At 40.5% G+C, this 5,893-nt stretch overlaps 1 pseudogene; it reads left to right on the forward strand.

The window, feature by feature from the left end:
* The first annotated feature begins 4,630 nt into the window (after nucleotides 1–4,630).
* On the forward strand, nucleotides 4,631–5,558 carry LOC124959794 (olfactory receptor 4B1-like; annotated as a pseudogene).
* Nucleotides 5,559–5,893: the final 335 nt, after the last annotated feature.

Consider the following 5,893-nt stretch of genomic DNA (forward strand, 5'->3'; position numbering starts at 1 on the left):
GGCAGTATTGTGGAGGAAAGGGAGGTGTTTCTCATCAGCTAATTGGGAAAGATGCTGGCAAAGTGTGCATGGAGTTAGGAGAGAGGAATAAACACAAAAACAAAACAACACAAAGAAGAAAACCCCAAGCTGAAGATGACAGCAAAGGACAGGTGGTTTTCCAAGAGGAGGGCGTTCAGGTATTTCTCCTCTGTGGAACAAGCCTGGAAACACTGGCCTTACATGAGTCTCCTCTAATCTCTGAGTAATGTCTCAGAGAGTTTTAGTATATTTACCTTTGTGCCTCAAATGGGTCCAAAATGGAAGGAGTTCAAACTCAGACAAAAGGTATATTTGTGTATGCTGATAAATACACCTTTACTTCTAACAGAGGTCCATATTTAATCTTCACTCTTGACTATGTGTTATGATTACATCACATACCTGCCAGTGGTATATGGTGTTGGGTAAGGAGCACAGGATCCGGGGTTGGGAAGCCTGGCTCCACTGCTAAGTAACTCTAGGCAAGTTAATTCACTTCTCTGTGTATCTACTTCCTTGAAGTTAAGAAAGGGGTGATAATAAGTAGACCAACATCATAGATTTACTGTGAAAACTGAATGAATTAATGTATATAAAGCACTTATAAATTGTGTGGCATAAAGTACTGTTGAAATGGTAGCTCTTACTAATTCTGCAAAATGCAAATACTAAAAAATTTAAGGAAAACTTTAAACATAATTCTGAATACTAGAATGACATATTAGTAGGAGATAGAGACACAGAAGCTATAATCACAAATAATCTGTTAATTGCTATGAAAGAAACATGATAATGTTTCATAGCAACACAAAAACAAGAGAACTTCATTCCTGTAGTGGTGAGTTTCTTCCTGTAATCCAGAAAGAAGGAACACTAGAAAGAGAAGAGGAAATTCCTAAGTAGTGTTCATTTGGGGAGGAACAATAAGAGTGCAAGGTAGACCATGGTCAGTTCCAGGAGGACCTTGAATTCCATGCTAAGCAAATTAGAATTTATGCTGTGGGCAATAGGGAGTGCAGGAGGGCTGTGTGAAGAGAAGAAACATAATCAGATTTGTTTTTAAGAAAAATGTCTTAAAAGTATAAGTATCTATAAGTATGTAAAAGTATAAGTATCTATAAGTACTATAAGTATTTTCCAGTTCTCAGAGAAGATATGTATGGGATGGATTAATTAAGGGAAGCTTTATTGGACATATTGGACTGGAATTGGGCTTGAAATAGAGAGAGGGACAGAGAGAGGGCATTTCTGGTGCAGATGAACTGGGAAGACTTGTGAGATGAAGAAAGGACCCTGATTTTTTTTTCCTCCACTGCCCATAAGGAGTTGAAAGGGAGTTGAAATTTCATGGGTAAGAAGGTAGATTCTTGAGGTAGCTCAGGCTGATAGCAAGTTAGAGGAACTCAGGGTGGTCCTGGCTATTCCTAAGCAGTAGAGTAATCTGAGGAAAGAAGCAATTTTCTGACTGCAGATACAGGGTGGAAGAAGCAGGTCCACCTGGAGACTAAGAGACTTTGGTAATTCAGGCACAAGCCTGCAGGGTGAGCAGGGCCTGGCAGCTAGAACAGGGAGAACAGGACACACAGGGATCTGGTGTCCAAGTGCAATTAATGGGATGTGATGACGGGATGTGGGAAATGAGGCACAGGCATGACTCAGATGTGACATCAAAACTATAAGTCTGAACCACCTGGCAGCTGATAATATCAGTTCGATGTATTTGAGAAGTTTCATTAATTTCTTCTCCACATCGATGTTGAACTAATTCAGAAATAAGTCATTTGATTGGGAAGAAAATGTTGCTTTTGTTACTGGTAAAGATAATAATGGAGATGGTGGAATATATCTGTTACAAGTGACTTCTGTAATACTCACTCCAGAATTAGTGACACACATACACACACGGTCATGGGAGACTCAGACCCACCCAAAGGACCTCGTACCCCACAGAGATGGAGGATCCCCCTAAGGCAGAGCAGAAAGTGTGTCTCTGCACATTTCGTCCAAGAGTAGGAAGAGAGGGGAAGGGACGCCTGTGTGTGCCTAATGCCTCCTGCCACATCCCGCAAGGCAGGGTGCTGGGAATGATATTTCTGTAGCATCCTCCACATGGAAGGAGACGTCAGAATGGGAAGAAATGCTCCCCAGTTAGCTTCTATCAGGCGGACTGCTGATAAATGTTTACCAACTTGTTCTCCTTAAGAAATAGCTTTTTATTTGGTGTTTGCTGATTTCCAATGTGCAAATAAATATTCCCAACTCAGCTGATTTCAGAGTGCTAAGGAGACACCACTCCATGGGGAGTTAGGAAAAAGATCCATCCAGTCTGTCTCAGTTGGTCCCAATGCATTACTGCCTCGGACTCTTGTGTACTTACCCAGTACCTCCTGGAGCGTATGACTGGAGGTAGGAAGGGCGTGTGCACTGGATATGCACCATCTGTTTCCTCCTCTGGATGCCTGAACCCATCTTCCCTTCCACACCGGAATACCAGTTGAGCCCTAACCCTTGCTTTCTCACCTCCACTGACTCTCCAAGAACCAGTTCTTTACTTATATTTACAAAGAGTATTTCTTATGACTTATGGACCTTTATTTGATTTATTAGTTACACTCATGTTCTTTCATATGTATATTGATCTTTTTTCTTTCGCCTTTGTGTATTGCCTGTTTATGACTTTTTTCATATTCTATTGAGAGGCATATATGTATTTCCTGTTTATTTATGAGATTTTTAAATATTGGGGTCATTGAGTCTTTTCATATACATTTCTTTTCTCATTATAAAATTTGAGTAATGATTGTTTAATTTTTTTGTTGTTTTTGTTCAAAATTTTCACTTTGTGTAGTCCAATTCTAATATCCATGCCAGCGTTCTGAAGGCTTTACTACCTCCAAACTATGATCATATTCACCATTTCTGCTTTTTGTTATTTAGTAATATTAATTTTTTTTTTTTACTCCTAAATGTTAAATGAATGAGAAGCTTTCCCTGTTACCTAAGTGCACGATGGACTGAATTATGGATTACAAAGTCAAGGACCAAGGATTCTCTCTGAATCTCTGGAATGCTGTGGTCTCTCTATGAATTCTCTGGCTCCAGAACACTTGTTTCTCGGCTCCCTAGGTCCAAGGACTTTACTGAGTTCTAGACCTCAGCGTGTGTCTTTGCCCGAGGACTGTGACACACACTGCCACATCCTGACTTTTGTTTTCTGTATTGATTCTGTTCCTTGCTGTCTGGGGAGCATTTTCAGATCTTCTCATTGTATTTTGGAAAACTTCACTATGGAATCAGATAAAAGGAGGAAACAATAGGAATAATTTTTATATTAGGGAATGAAAGTATTTATACTTTTTCTTCCTTATTTCACATGGATCTTATGTGTTCAAAAAATTTCAACTGGGGTACCTTCATCATGTAGAGGATGTTGTTTTGAATAACATATTGTTGGCCTGAAGTATTTTTTGTGATCTGTGTTACTGTTTTGTAATCTGGTGGGTGTTCAGATATGAAGGAGGTTCTCAATTTTTGCTCTAGAGAGTAGCTTAGAAAGAAATCCCCACTCTTGCTATCAAATTCTTTACTGCTGACTACCAATTTGGAACCATTATACATACCTGGTCAGTCATAACTTGCTGTATGAGGACAAGAACTTTATGATCAGCATCTCTTAGAAGTTTGGTGAAAATAATAGTGGGTGGAAAGAAGATGACACAGAGGGCCTTTTGGAAAGGAGATTATAAGTGAGAAAATTCCCTGCTATTGTTATCTGGTTCCTTTGGAAATTATGAGCTACAAATTTAATCCTCAAAGTCATATTTTGAGGGTGTTTGGAGGTGAGACTTTTGGATGTTATTGAGGCCTAAGGGCTTTTCCTTCATGAATGGCTTAATCCATTTATGTGTTAATGGGTTAATGGATTATTGAGGGTCAGGAACTGCTGTAAATGGGAGTCCCTGGTGTGCTTGCTCTGCTCACCTTGTAATACCCTCCACTAGGCCATGACCCATAGGAGAGGCCAGAGGCCTGGCCATAATTTTGGATTTCCCAGTCTACAGAATTTGTGGGTAATTAGCCTCTATTCTCCATGAATTTCCCAGTCTGTGGTATTCAGGGATAAGTACGGAAAATGACTAAGTTATTCCTTGAGGCATAGAGAAGGGAAACGAGGAATACAGAAGCAGATCTAAGTAAAGGAATTCTTCAAGAGGAAGAGATATCAAAATGCAATGCAGATAATAATACAAATATAGGCTACTTATTTGAGCAGCTCTAAAATTTGGAATATCTTGTGGTGATTGAGAAAGATTCCTGGACTGAAAGTCAGAAAGACTGGGTTTGAGTCTCAGAATTCACAAGTTTCTTTGTGATCTTGGGTAACTAACCATGTCTCTGAACTTTCCTTTTCATACAAAAAAATTAAATATATTAAAACAATATAAAAATTTTAGATTGTTAATATGTGCCTATTGGATCAAAAAATGCTTGCATTTAGCTATTTTAGCTCTCCAAAGTGGTTTAAATGAGGTGGATTTACATTACAATCATTGTTTGCTTTATTGTAGGTCTCCTGTTAACTTGTGTCCAGTACACCTGAATTGAATTTATGGCCAGTACAAATAACGTGACTGAGTTAATTATCACTGGCCTCTTCCAGGATCCAGAGGTGCAGAGAGCATGCTTTGTGCTGTTTCTCCCTGTGTACCTGGCCACCATCCTGGGCAATGGCCTCATCATTGTGACTGTCAGTGTCAGTAAGAGTCTGCGCTCCCCCATGTACTTCTTCCTTGGCTACCTGTCTCTGGTGGAGATCTGTTACTCCTCTACTGTGGTCCCTAAATTCATCACTGACTTACTTGCCAAGGTTAAAACCATCTCCCTGAAGAGCTGTTTGACCCAGATCTTCTTCTTCCACTTTTTTGGGGTCACTGAGATCCTCCTGCTTGTAGTGATGGCCTATGACCGCTATGTGGCCATCTGCAAGCCTCTTCATTACATGAACATCATGAGTCGTCAAGTGTGTCACATGCTGGTGGCTGGTTCCTGGCTGGGGGGCTTCATTCACTCCATAATTCAGGTTCTCATCACCATCCCTCTGCCCTTCTGTGGTCCCAATGTGATTGACCATTATTTTTGTGACCTTCAGCCTTTATTCAAGCTGGCCTGCTCTGACACCTTTGTGGAGGGGGTGACTGTATTGGCCAATAGTGGATTAATAGCCCTGTGTTCTTTCCTCATCTTGGTGTCATCTTATATTTTCATCCTGTTCAGCCTGAGGAACCGCTCTGCAGAGGGGAGGCACAAAGCCCTCTCCACCTGTGCCTCTCACATCACAGGTGGTCATCTTGTTTTTTGGACCCGCCATCTTCCTTTATATGCGGCCCTCGTCCACCTTCACTGTGGACAAGCTGGTGGCTGTGTTCTACACGGTCATCACGCCCATGCTGAACCCCATCATCTACACACTCAGAAATGCAGAGGTGAAAATCGCCATGAGGAAGCTGTGGGGCAGAAGGAACTTGGGGATGGAGTGAATAGAGAAAACTGAAAGATGGGAATAGGGTTAAAAAAGCACTTTGTTGTTGAATTTTTGTTAGACATTTAATAGTGGTTGAAACCAATATAAAGACCTCACAGGGCTGCGGCAGTGAATTTTCTTAACCCAAAGGCTCCCTAGAATCCAAGGACAAAGGTCAGATTTTCTCATTGAATCATATGAAATTTTATTGACTCCATGGTTTCCCATGATATCTTGGTTTTGGGTAATATGAAGGCTCAAATCAAGCGCAACCACAAGAATACATTTAAAAACCACATTTTTAATTTCACTGACACCTAGGTATTGTACATAATTTGGGGCTACAATGTG

The sequence above is a fragment of the Sciurus carolinensis genome, chromosome 11 (genome assembly GCF_902686445.1).
Source record: "Sciurus carolinensis chromosome 11, mSciCar1.2, whole genome shotgun sequence".
Lineage (NCBI taxonomy): Eukaryota > Metazoa > Chordata > Mammalia > Rodentia > Sciuridae > Sciurus > Sciurus carolinensis.